Raw genomic sequence first — 11,285 nt, forward strand, 5'->3', positions numbered from 1 at the left:
CCTACCATCCCTGCACATAATCAGTGTGTGCATTGCTTTCAAGAACCAGAGACTCCAAGCTGCTTCAGATTCTGAGGAGGCTGAGACCAAACGGTGAGTAAATATTTCCTGAATCAAAACCACACAGGCTTGGGGTGTTCAGTTCACTAGTTTAGAACAGCTGCTTTCCATGGTGAAACGCTCAGTAGTTGTAAGTAAGAAATAGGGCTTGAGTGGAAAATATTTGTAAAGGGAACAAAAGCAAATGGTGTCATGTTTGCCAATGACATCCTGGGGAACTAGTGGGTATGAAAAGAGAGAAGCAAAGGAGGCCTGATATTTTGCTTTCTTTCAAGCACACCCATACTCACCTCAAATCAGGCCAACCTCTTCGAGGAGCAGTATTGCCCTGGCAGAAATAATAACTCTATACTTATTTCTGCTGGAACTGTGGCCTGAAAGGCAAGTAGCGGTACAAGGCAGTGAGGCAGAGCTGCGGGGGAAACCAGTGGGCACTGAGGAATTTACAAAGGGCTCAGTTTGTTCCACCTGGAGAGAGGAGTATATATTTTAAAATTTCACATTTAATTAGCACTTGAAGGGAGGAATGAAATGGTTCACAATGGTAATTCCAGGCAGCTTTTGTATGAAATAGATGAAGGGGAAAAAACCTGATTAGGCACTGGCCTTAAGTACAGTTCCCTTGGATTTCCTTTTTCCTCTTCACCATATAATAGCATGGCTTAAAATCAGTCCTGACAGCTAATCAGAATGAGTGGCTCTTTCTTTGCCTGGAGTGGTTAACAAGTACGGTGCAGTGTGCCAACAGCCTGTGCTTCTGAATGGCTGCAGAAGGAAAGAATAGCTCAGTTACTTCATTACAGGCAGCTCTGTTCCTCCCTTCAGAGTTGACTCAGAGGTATGGTGTAGTCCTAGAGTCTGATGTGTCTAAGGGCAGCCTGGGAATATCACCATCCAGCTCTCCTGCTAAGGAGGCTGTGCTCTCCTTCCTGGTCCTGATGGGCTCCTCCCATCCATCTCCAATACCTCCGACTCATCCTTCTGCTTCTGGTGGCACCCTGGAAACCTGCACTGGGAAGATGGGGCGCTAAACTAAATGTAGACTGTCGAGTGATAAAGTAGGTGGTAGCTGAAGCCTGTCACGCAAGAGCAAGTGGATTCCCTCCTTAAGAGTTTGGGACCAGGGAGGCGCCTCAGAGCAGGACAAACATTTATGTGCAACAGGCAGAGGAGAAGGGGGGAGAGGCAGGTAAGTGGTGGGGTGCTCCCTCCCCAGTGAGAATCCTGTTCTTGGCTGAAGTGGGTCAGTTTCCCTTTCCAAGAGTTTTGCTGTTGTTTGTTACACAGAAGAATGAACTCCCCAAAGGGATATGACAGAGAAAAAAAAGGAAGTGAAAAGCTTCAAGATTTCCCAGATGACAGCTGTACAAAGGCCATAATGACTGCCCCGCCCCCAGCTAAAAATAATGGTAATGGCAGAAGTGACCTGAGGAGTGGAATCTGGGCAAAATTCAGTCCATAACATGCCAAAACCTAGAATTCCAAGAGCTGGTTCACATTCGAAATTGCAAGTGTCCCTGAGGCCACATTTCTCTATATACCCCCCTCTGCAGAGAAGAGCAGGAGAAAGGGTGGGTTCTGGGTTTCACAGGGACACAGGGCAAGCCCAGGCTCGAGGTGGATGCAGACGCCCCACCTGGGAGGAGCCAGGGCCAGGGCAAGGAGCTGGGAGCCTTGCGGGGCCCTGTAGGCTCTTGGCTAGGCTCCTGATGCTCCCTTTTAAGTCCTCCTTTGAGAGGAGAGCGGGCGCTCCTGTTCCCTGGGGCCACTTGTGTTCAGCTTTAGGGAGGACAGTCAGCCCCAGAACAGGGCTGAGACTCCATTAACACAAAGGTCCTGGCACTCCAGGGTTGTTTTGTTATCCATGTAAGAGGGTCAAAGAAAAAAGGAAAATGAAGCCTTCAAAATCCCTTTATGAAGTGCACAGGCTATCTTTTAGCTTGGTACATATTTGTCTTCTGTATTATGGCAAATACACATACCAGAAAGACATACTGCAGTAATATAAAATGCATGTGCCAGTGGAATTAAGTGTACCCCAACATTGGTCAACGACCACCACCACCACCACCTGGCTCCGAAATGTTTCCCTCCCCTAAAAGGAAAGCTGTACCCACTAAGAGCCATTCTCAATCCCTCCCTCCTGCCAGCCTCTGACAAACATTAATCTGATTTCTATCCCAATGTATGCAGACACCTTATCTTGTTTGCCCATTCATTTTTTTTTAATGGACACTTGGGTTGTCGCTGCCTCTTAAGAGTCTGTGAATAAAGCCACTACAAACATTTGTGTACAAGTTTTAAAAAAATGTTTTTAGCTCTTTTAGGTATATACCTAGGAGTGGAATTATTGAGTCATATGGAAATTCTATGTCAACTTATTAATAAATGACCAAACTGTTTTCCATAGAGGCTATACTATTTCACTTTTTTTCTGCAATGTATGAAAGCACCAAATTTTCCATGTATTCACCAACATTTTCTGTTTTTTGTATTATTACTATGGTCATTCTAGGCAATGGGGAGGTGTCTCATGGTGAGTCTGATTTACACTACTACTGCAAAGGAGTTATTTTTTGTTGACTATTGTGTAGGTTTTCTTTGGAGAAATCACTTTTCAAGTTCCTTGCCTATTTTGTCTTTTGCTGTTGAATTGTAAGAGATTTTGACATATGCTGCATAGAAAGCCCTTATCAGAAGATGACTTACACATATTCTTTGTGATCTAGTGAGTGGTCCGTTTATTGTCTTGATTGCCCTGTTTTCAGAGAGACAAAGCACACACATGCTATTGGAAAAGTACAATGGTAATAGTCATTAAAAAGTTTTGAATTTGATCTCCCAGCACCATATGCTGCGATGGCCTGGCCCCCGAGGTGCGTTGAGCTGGGGATGGAGTCTGGTCATGGTGGTGCATGCCTGTAATCCCAGCCGCTGGGGAGGCTGAAAATAGGAGGATCACTATGAGTCTGGACTGCACAGTGAGACCCTGTACCAATACATACATACATACATACATACACAAAAAATAAAAAGTTTTGAGCAAAGAGAAATCTCCTTGGGTCATTTTTTTCTCTTGGACTGGTAAAGGCTCTACATTCCTTTGGTGTATTTTCTCTTGTCCTAAAGCATACATACATGTTATTACTTCCATTTCACTGATGAGGAAATTGAGGTACAGGTATGTTAACGAGTGGCCCTTGTCCTCACTGCCCTCCACAGGAAGGTCTAACCTGAGAGCCAGGTCTCTTTCAGCTCTCCACAGATTTGTTCAGTATTTGCTCCGGGGATTTGGAGGACTTTCCTCACCACGGAAAGGGGAGTGTGTGGAGGATCTGGCTCTCTGCGCAAATGCACACTCCAACCCGAGAAACTTTGCTTTGATCTCATTTATAATTTGGGGCTCCAGCATTAGATTTTGTTTGGGAGGGGGTGGGTTAGAGGATCCAAGTGCCAAAAAAAAAAAAAAAAAAAAGAATAAAGCCAATTTGGTTTTGCTACACATTTTTTAACTCATGCTGCTTCCTGGAAGAAAATCCCGAAGCTCTTGTAGCCTCATGTACAATGGAACTTTCATTAAAGAGAAACCACTTGTAAACTCCTCAGGAGAAACCTGGTTTTGTGCTTGCACAAACCCCGGCCGCAGCAGCATGCACAAACACAGCCACACACTCGCACACCCACCTTGCATGCCCGGTTCCTGGACCTTTAGGCTGGAGGCAGCTGCCTCTGAACTCCCACTCACAAGAAAAAGGAAGAAAGAAAGTGGCTCTTGCCGGTGGCCACGCCCGCTCTTCCCGGCAGTCTCAGGTGTGCCCTCTGCTCACCTTTGTCCACCTTCTCAGCAGCCAGGAGACTCTCCAAAGTGCAGCCACTTTGTGGTCCCCTAGCGACACGAATTACTACCAGCTCTCGAGGGAGACCTTTGCAGTCACGGTGAGGACGTAAGAACCCCTCCGCAGCTGAGGCTGAGTCCCAAGGGAAATAGCCTGCAGGTGAGTGAGTGTCTTCCTGCCTGGCTGCCAGCTGGGAAGAAGCGTAGGCTGTGAGACAAGTCCAGGGCCCACAGGGCTTCCCAGGGACCATTGATCTCAGGACGTGTGACGTGGGCCTGGAAATCCCGTGTCCCGGAAGTCTCGCTGGGTCTCCAGCGCTCTCCATTTTCCCTGGTTGCAACGGGGCCAGCCAGGGCGACTTCCAGGCTGTGATCGCAGGAGGAGGAGAGGTTCTGAGGTAGTGCGCAGAGAGGTGCACCGCGGGTTTTCTACACATTTCCCCTGTGTGCCATAAGGCGTTGCCAGGTGCCTGCTCAAATGCGGTTCTCCTGAGAAGTCACATGAAGTCTTAATGTCATGAACAGTTTCAGTGAAAGAGGACAAATGGGTGCTGGGGAATGTCTCTCTTGGCTAGAGAACCAGGAACCCAAAACACTGCAAGGCATCTTTTGATCCCAAGGGCTTTCCTTTGTCTTGCGTATTGCCGGTTCCCTCATGCACCAACCACCTCAGATGGGGCTACACAGCTTGCTGAAGGAAACTTCATCACAGAGCTGTGGGTGGCAGCGTGATGAGTTTTCCAAGCCCTCCCGACTTGCCTGGGCATCACTTCATTAATCCTGGACTTTCAAGTGTTAAAGTCAGTAGTAGGCGAGGGAGTCAATATAAGGTGTTGCTACCAGAAAGTTCCCGGAGAGATCCAGCTGGCGGGGCAGGCTCAGCTGCTTAGTGACAGCTGTGGAAAACCTAGCCCCCCCCCCTCCCCGCAATCCAGGGAGACACAAGCGAAGCAAAGCCAGCGCAGGTGTGTCCTGCTACCTGCAGCTGTGGAGCACACCCGCACTGGGCCACACCCACCTAGCCCAGCCAGATAAGCACAGTCCTCTGGCATCAGCCTCTCCTGCAGGGGATGACTCATCCGTGGAACCTGGAGGCCTTAAAATTCAGTGTTTGTTTCCCCATCTTTCTTCCTTCAAAGCCTAGGAGAGCAACTATAATACATTTTCTTCTTCACAATCCGGAAAAAATCTTCCCTATCCCCTGGGAAGGAATGAAACTGAGACATTTGTAGTTTAGCCCAGTCTGCAAAGTTCGGTGCCTTAGTCTTTCAGCGGTGTGAGATCCAGCCGGAAGTGGTGGGCGGGGCCGAGGGAGAGCTGCCCCGCCCCCCACAGGCAATGGGGAAATTACTGACCGCTCTAGCTTGCCTTTGAGTCAAGCCTGACATCTTTGTGCGGCTCCCATCACAGTTCTTTAGATATTCCAACCACCAGCGGATGGGATTAACAGATAGGTGCCTGAGAAACGTAAATGTTGAAGATCATACTAGAGGTACACCAGAGAAGTGTGAGTTTCCATGGGGATGTAGGTTAGCCCCAAATGGAAGTGGGTGGCATGGGAGATGACAAAGCAGCCAACGTAATAGAAGGCCTGATTGTAAACCACGAGGATTTCAAGAGCATTTCTCTTCTGATCATTTCTCAAAAGAATTGAAAACAGGAAAAGCTAAAGCATTGCAACAAGACTGTCGAGAACCTGTACCTGAAATATTTTATTTCTGTTTCAAGAATTCCTATCTTTATCAATGACTGTATCTAGAGTGCTGCCTTTAGAAACCGGTGTTCATACTGGGGTACGGGCAGGTCTGGGTATGTTTAGGATGTGAGAGAAGGTCCACGTGTGTGCAACTCTTTGTTGGGTCTTATGGGCATTCCAGGAATTAATTACACTCTCCACAACACACAATTAAGTAACTCATCCATAGCAAGTAGTACATCGTGCGCTTGGATCATGGTAGACTTCACCTGAGTCTCCTTTTTAACCCGATAGAAAAAAATGAAACAATTCTTTTTGGAGAAGGCAAAAAACAAAAAAGCATATCTATTAATGAGACTTAAAGTTAGCAATATTTCTTTAGAGGTATAAGATTTAAACAGTGTAATTTCTAAAAGATCATTTTGTTTATTAAAATGGAAATATTCAAAACAAGCTTTGCTTCTGAGAGAAGAAAAATCAATTCTACGTGTTGTTGTATTTGTCCATACCTGCACCCACAACTGTGCTCCTATGCCCTTACACTCCACTGACCCATTTATTCCAGCCAGCTATGTGACAGAGGCCATGCTTCTGAGCAAGGGTCACTGTGTCATTAGGTCTGGATTATTTTGCCTAGTGTTAAAGTTGTTTCAGTGATACAAGTTTCTCAATCCTCCCTTCATTCTGGGGAGAAGAGCACAACCTGATCTTGAATGCCTTGAGCTGGGTAGAGGGGTGGAAGTTTGACTACAAATGCTGATTGTTGAGCCCTATTCAGACAAAATGAAGCAGAATCTTGAGGAGTGGGATCAAAAATCTTGCTTTTGAATGAGAGTCCCAAGTGATTCTTATGCAAAATGAAGTTTGGTAACCAGGAAATTGCAAATAAATGGGCTCACTTAAAGACTGACACACAAACCCAGACCCAAAATTTTGACTTCAGTCTCATAATTATCTCAGCAACTGTGACTCTGCTCTCTACCACCATCCTCCAGTTACCCAGTGACAAGGGAAGCAAAAAAGAATAAAAAATGGGAAACAACAAAGTTCAAGAGATAAAAATCTAAATAACAAATGCTCGGATGTTGAAGCTAGTATGCTCTTTTTTTACATTCCTCCTTGACACAAAAACACCCCAGACAGCGTTACAGACACAGCTACTGTGATTCAGCCAACAAGTTCTACTGCTGTTCGTAGGTACAGTTTGAACATCCTTAATCCCCAAAATCTGCAATTGGCAGTGTTCTAAAATTTGAAATTTTTAATGCTGATTCAGCCCCCAAACAGCTTTAGATTTCAAATCGTTGGGTATGAAGTAATCAATTATGTGTTCAAATATCCTCAATGACCTGATCTGGGTCAAATGATTCAGAGAAGTAAGAGCAGGGAAACAAAGCAACATGAATCAAAATAAAATTTGATAGTGGGTTTTGATCTTAAAATATAAAATACATGTTTACCTAACATAGGAATGGACCATAACTCCCATGAGTGTACCCATATGGAGAACATAGCCCAAAATAGTTTACTTAGAAGGATGCATAATTAAAAATGGAGCACTTTCTTTCCTTCTTCAGATCCTTGACAGTTGAGATCAATTTGAACAGTTAAAAAATGGCAACATAGTACTAGTATATGGTCATGGAAGAGTGATTTTTAGAGAAGATTTGTGACTTAATAGAAGACTATTCTTAAAGGAATTCATTTCTGCAGGTGAAGTCGAGACTCAGGTGGTCAGGTAGATGAAATGTTGGGCTCCACAAGCTGTTACAGGCTGGACCCTAAACCTCCTCTTCATCTCCTGTGTAGAAAGCTGGGTAGTTAGCCTGTGCTTTTGGGAGGTGGTAGAAACTGGAGAAGTAGAGGGTAGGAGGATAAGCTAGGCCTCTGAGTGTGTGCTTGAAGGGTATACTGGGACCCATGCTGCTCCTTTCTCCATATTCACTTCCCAGCCACTGTAGCAAGAGCAGCTCTGCCCTATTCCCTGCCTACCATGACGTTTCACCACAGGGCGATGGTGGTGGGACTAAGCAAACCTGGACTGAAGGCTCCGGAACCATGAGCCAAAATAAATCTTTCCTCATTTTAAAGATGATTATCAGAAGGATTTTGTCATAGTGCCAGAAAGTTAACTAAAATAGATGTCTTTTGCAGAAATATGATAGCAGATAAGAAACTTCTGGTAGATCTTAACCACAGCTTTGGCTGGGATCAGAAGATGAAGGTAATCATGATGTTTTGATGGAACTGCCAGTCGCCTTTCAGTCTCTAGAAGGATTCAAATTGTAGTCATGTTGATCACTGTTGGGTGCTACAAATAGTTGAGGTTAGGTGTCTAGTATGTGTTATTACAGTCATACTTTTGCTGAGATTTGACATATACTGTTTCACTTACAAGGATCAAACAGTCTCATCAGTTCATTATTTCAGAGAATCAACAGTTATTCATCTTTGGCTGGAAAGGAAAATTCAATTCTTTTTTATTTTCCAGTACTAAGGATTGAACTCAGGGTCTTCCAACTAGGCTTTTTTCCCTACCCCATTTTTATTTTGACACAGGGTCTCAGTATGTAGTCCAGGCAGGGCATGAACTTGCAATCCTTCTGTCTCAACCTTTCAGAGTGCTGGATGACTGGTGTGTACCACTATCCCCTACTAGTTCTTTGTCTTTCCATTTCTTGCCCTTGTATGCTACACTGGTTGCTGTCTAGTTCTCACTGTCAAAGTTGCTGAACATATCTTATAAAGGAACCCAACTTGTGGTGACCAGCTGGCTTAATTTGCTTGAAGTTGTTTCAGTTTGGGTAAGGAAAGACTCACATTCTAAGAAGTCCCCCTCTTCCAGGTAAATAGGGATGGTTTGTTATCCTGATGCTCTATTGCCCAATCAGATAGCCACTAGATACTTGGGACTATTAAACTCATAATCAATGAAAGTGGAATAAAATTAAAATTTCAGTTCTTTAGTTGTTCTAGCTACATTTCAAGGCCTCAGTAATAACGTGAAACTGGTGACTGCCGTATTCAACCACACAGAAATAGAACTTTCTATCATTGCAGAAAGTTTTGTTGCATAGTGCTGAGCTTAGAGGGTATTTCCCAGAACTATTGTGATGTCCTTTAAAACATCACTCTGATCAAATGTTGAGCAAGCTCATATGATGGCGTTGCCACTTCACGAACACACAGAATGCCGGGTCAGCAAAGCCACAGTGAACTCTTGCTTTCAGAGTTTGCATCAGGCTGCTGGATCTATGCCTTTGTTCTTCTTAGAACCCAGGACTTTGCAAGCACTTGTTAGCGTTCAGTAGAAACGAAACCAATGGGATAAGAAACATGGAAGAACACTGTAAGAAAAGACAATTTGGCCTCTTTTTAGTTGTATCCACCAGGCACAAAGGACACATTGATTTTGTTTCCATTCATAGCTTTGCCTTTGATGTGCAGCACAGCCAGCCAGGTAGCTGGGCCTGACTTAGAGCTGAGGGAGGATGCCCGAGAGGAAGGCCACCTATGGAGGGTGTGACTTGCAGTTCCGGACTGCTGCAGCCCAACCATGAACATCCGTTTCATGGAAGCCACAGAGTGGTCAGGAGGCCTGGGGAGCACAGAACGCTGACAACGTCTCTCTTCCCCAGAGGCAAAGACAGATCAGGGACAGAAACAGAGCTAAAACTGCCTGTTGGGAGATATGTTCCTGAACAATCCAGCTGTGGGTACAACTCATCTCAGAAAATGGGGTTGGATGCTTACTACATTTCTTGTTCCCAGGCCTTTCACTGAGCCTGGAGGGTGGCTTAGCATGCATACTGATTTTTAAAATACAACATAGGTTGTGATGATTCCCAAAGATGGTGGTGAGGATGGCCATGACGTTGATGATGACAACAACTGACATCTCCTGGGAGCTTTGCAAGCAGCAAGCTCTGTACCTTTCATGGAAGAGTACGGGCAATACTTTGGCCGTTGCTATAGGTGTTGGCATGAGCCCCAATTGAAAACATGACATTCTTACTTTTTAAGATTTCTACGAAATTTAGCATTTAAACAAAGCAAAAGCCTTGTAGAAGTTATTTGGAGGGAAAACGAGCGTAATGAACATTGTACATAATGGAGTATTTTTTAAAAATAAACTTTTAATTTTAGAATGTTTTTTGGCTTCTTGAAGAGTTGCAAAGATAGTACAGGCATCCCTGTAGGATGATTGGTTCTTGAGAGAGATAACAGCGGCTTCCAGCCCCGCTCTGCTGTTTATGCTTTGAGCATCCTCGGACAAGTTATTTAACCACTCAAATCTGTAGATAAGATTTCCTTAAGCACTGAATAGCACAATAATGTTTGCTTTAGGCTGTGATAGGAAAAGAAAAAGAGAACATATGTGAAGTACCTAGTAAATGCTCAGGCCATTGAGATACTCAATAATTATCATTTATTTTTATTTGTATGGGTGATATACTTCTTTTAACAAATCAATGAAAATCACACATGATGTAATTTTAAGTAGCTTGTATTTCATAGTGACTGGTTTATTCCCTTGTAAGGCAAACTTTCTTTCTGTATTTCAGCCCCTTTTTTAGGGAGTTGAAGGAGCTCTTATAGCTCAGCTTTGCTCAAGCCTAATTCACACCGAGCTAAATGGATCTACTACGTTGTCTTATGTTGTCCAGGATCCTCTTTCTACCTAAAGAGACAAGGAAGATGGAGTGGATATATCCATTGTCTCAGGCATCCAGGTTACTTTAACAAAACTGTCACAGACTGAGTGTCTTAAATGATAAACAGAAATTTCTTGCTCATGTTCTTAGGGACTGGGAATTCCAAGATCAAATTGCCAGTCTCCTTGGCTAGTTGTGTGGACTCCAGCTAGTTGCTTCTTCATGGGTTGGAGAGACAGGAAGTAAGGTTGAAAGCATTTCTTCTTAGAGGGCCACTGATCCCATCTTAAGAAGTCCATCGTGCTGTCCTCATTGCCTCCTCAGGGGCTCAGCAGACTTGGATGGATTTGAGGAGGGATCGCAGACGCTCAGTCCCGGAACCCTTCCTAGATGGGGTCTGAAGAGCTCTGCCGATCTGTTGCATGAGAGATCACTGAATAGACTTGTTCAGCCCCCTCTGGAGCTCTGGGAGCAGGCAATGAGGCTTCCTGTGGCTGGCAAACAGTGTACACCACAGCTTTCCATCCTCTCCCCGCAGAGCTGCAGAGGAGGCAAAGAGTCAGAGAAAGCAGAATAGCAACCAACTTTCACAGCGGTCCCCATTCTTTACTTTCTGTGATCACTAAAATAATGAGGGCCATTCCCCTCCTCAGACTCACAGAGCTCCCCAAATCTCCCAGGCTTGTGTGGAATCCATTTAGTTCCTGCATAGTTTGCTCCTTCATTGTCTAAGCATCACTCCTACTGCCTGATTTCTTGAGTTAGAAAATGCTTCTAACTAGACAATATTTGGGTTATGCATTTAAAATCAGTTTTCTGAGGCTGGAAAATATGATAAATAATTGAGCAGAGTAGAATTTCTCTGTATTTCTTTCTGTTACCCACAGGACAGTATTCAAATTATCATTTAGCCTTCACCCTAACACAGACACACTAACTACTAACTCAACATTGTTTTCTGTTCTCTCTCTCTCTCTCTGTCTCTCTCTCTGTGTGTGTCTCTCTGTCTCTCTCTGTTTCTTTCTCTGTCTCTCTCTCT

General features: G+C 44.4%; 1 protein-coding gene and 1 long non-coding RNA gene across 3 annotated transcripts in view; one reads left to right on the forward strand and one right to left on the reverse strand.

Annotated features, from left to right (window-relative positions):
- Positions 1 to 513: 513 nt before the first annotated feature.
- Positions 514 to 3,974, reverse strand: LOC111815900. The gene is made up of 3 exons (XR_002820526.1): positions 3,888 to 3,974; positions 2,770 to 2,818; positions 514 to 825 (listed from the first exon to the last, which is right to left on the reverse strand). It is a non-coding gene; the product is annotated as an uncharacterized LOC111815900 (long non-coding RNA).
- Positions 3,975 to 3,980: 6 nt separating this feature from the next.
- The window catches only part of Adtrp (androgen dependent TFPI regulating protein), a 104,575-nt gene continuing 97,270 nt past the window's right edge, over positions 3,981 to 11,285 (forward strand). For both annotated transcript variants that reach the window (XM_004628437.2, XM_023712163.1), the window contains exon 1: positions 3,981 to 4,055. The gene's annotated coding sequence lies outside the window, so the exon portion shown is untranslated. The remainder of the gene's footprint in view (positions 4,056 to 11,285) is intronic.

Source organism: Octodon degus, unplaced genomic scaffold, assembly GCF_000260255.1.
Source record: "Octodon degus isolate 3935 unplaced genomic scaffold, OctDeg1.0 scaffold00023, whole genome shotgun sequence".
NCBI classification, from domain to species: Eukaryota; Metazoa; Chordata; class Mammalia; order Rodentia; family Octodontidae; genus Octodon; species Octodon degus.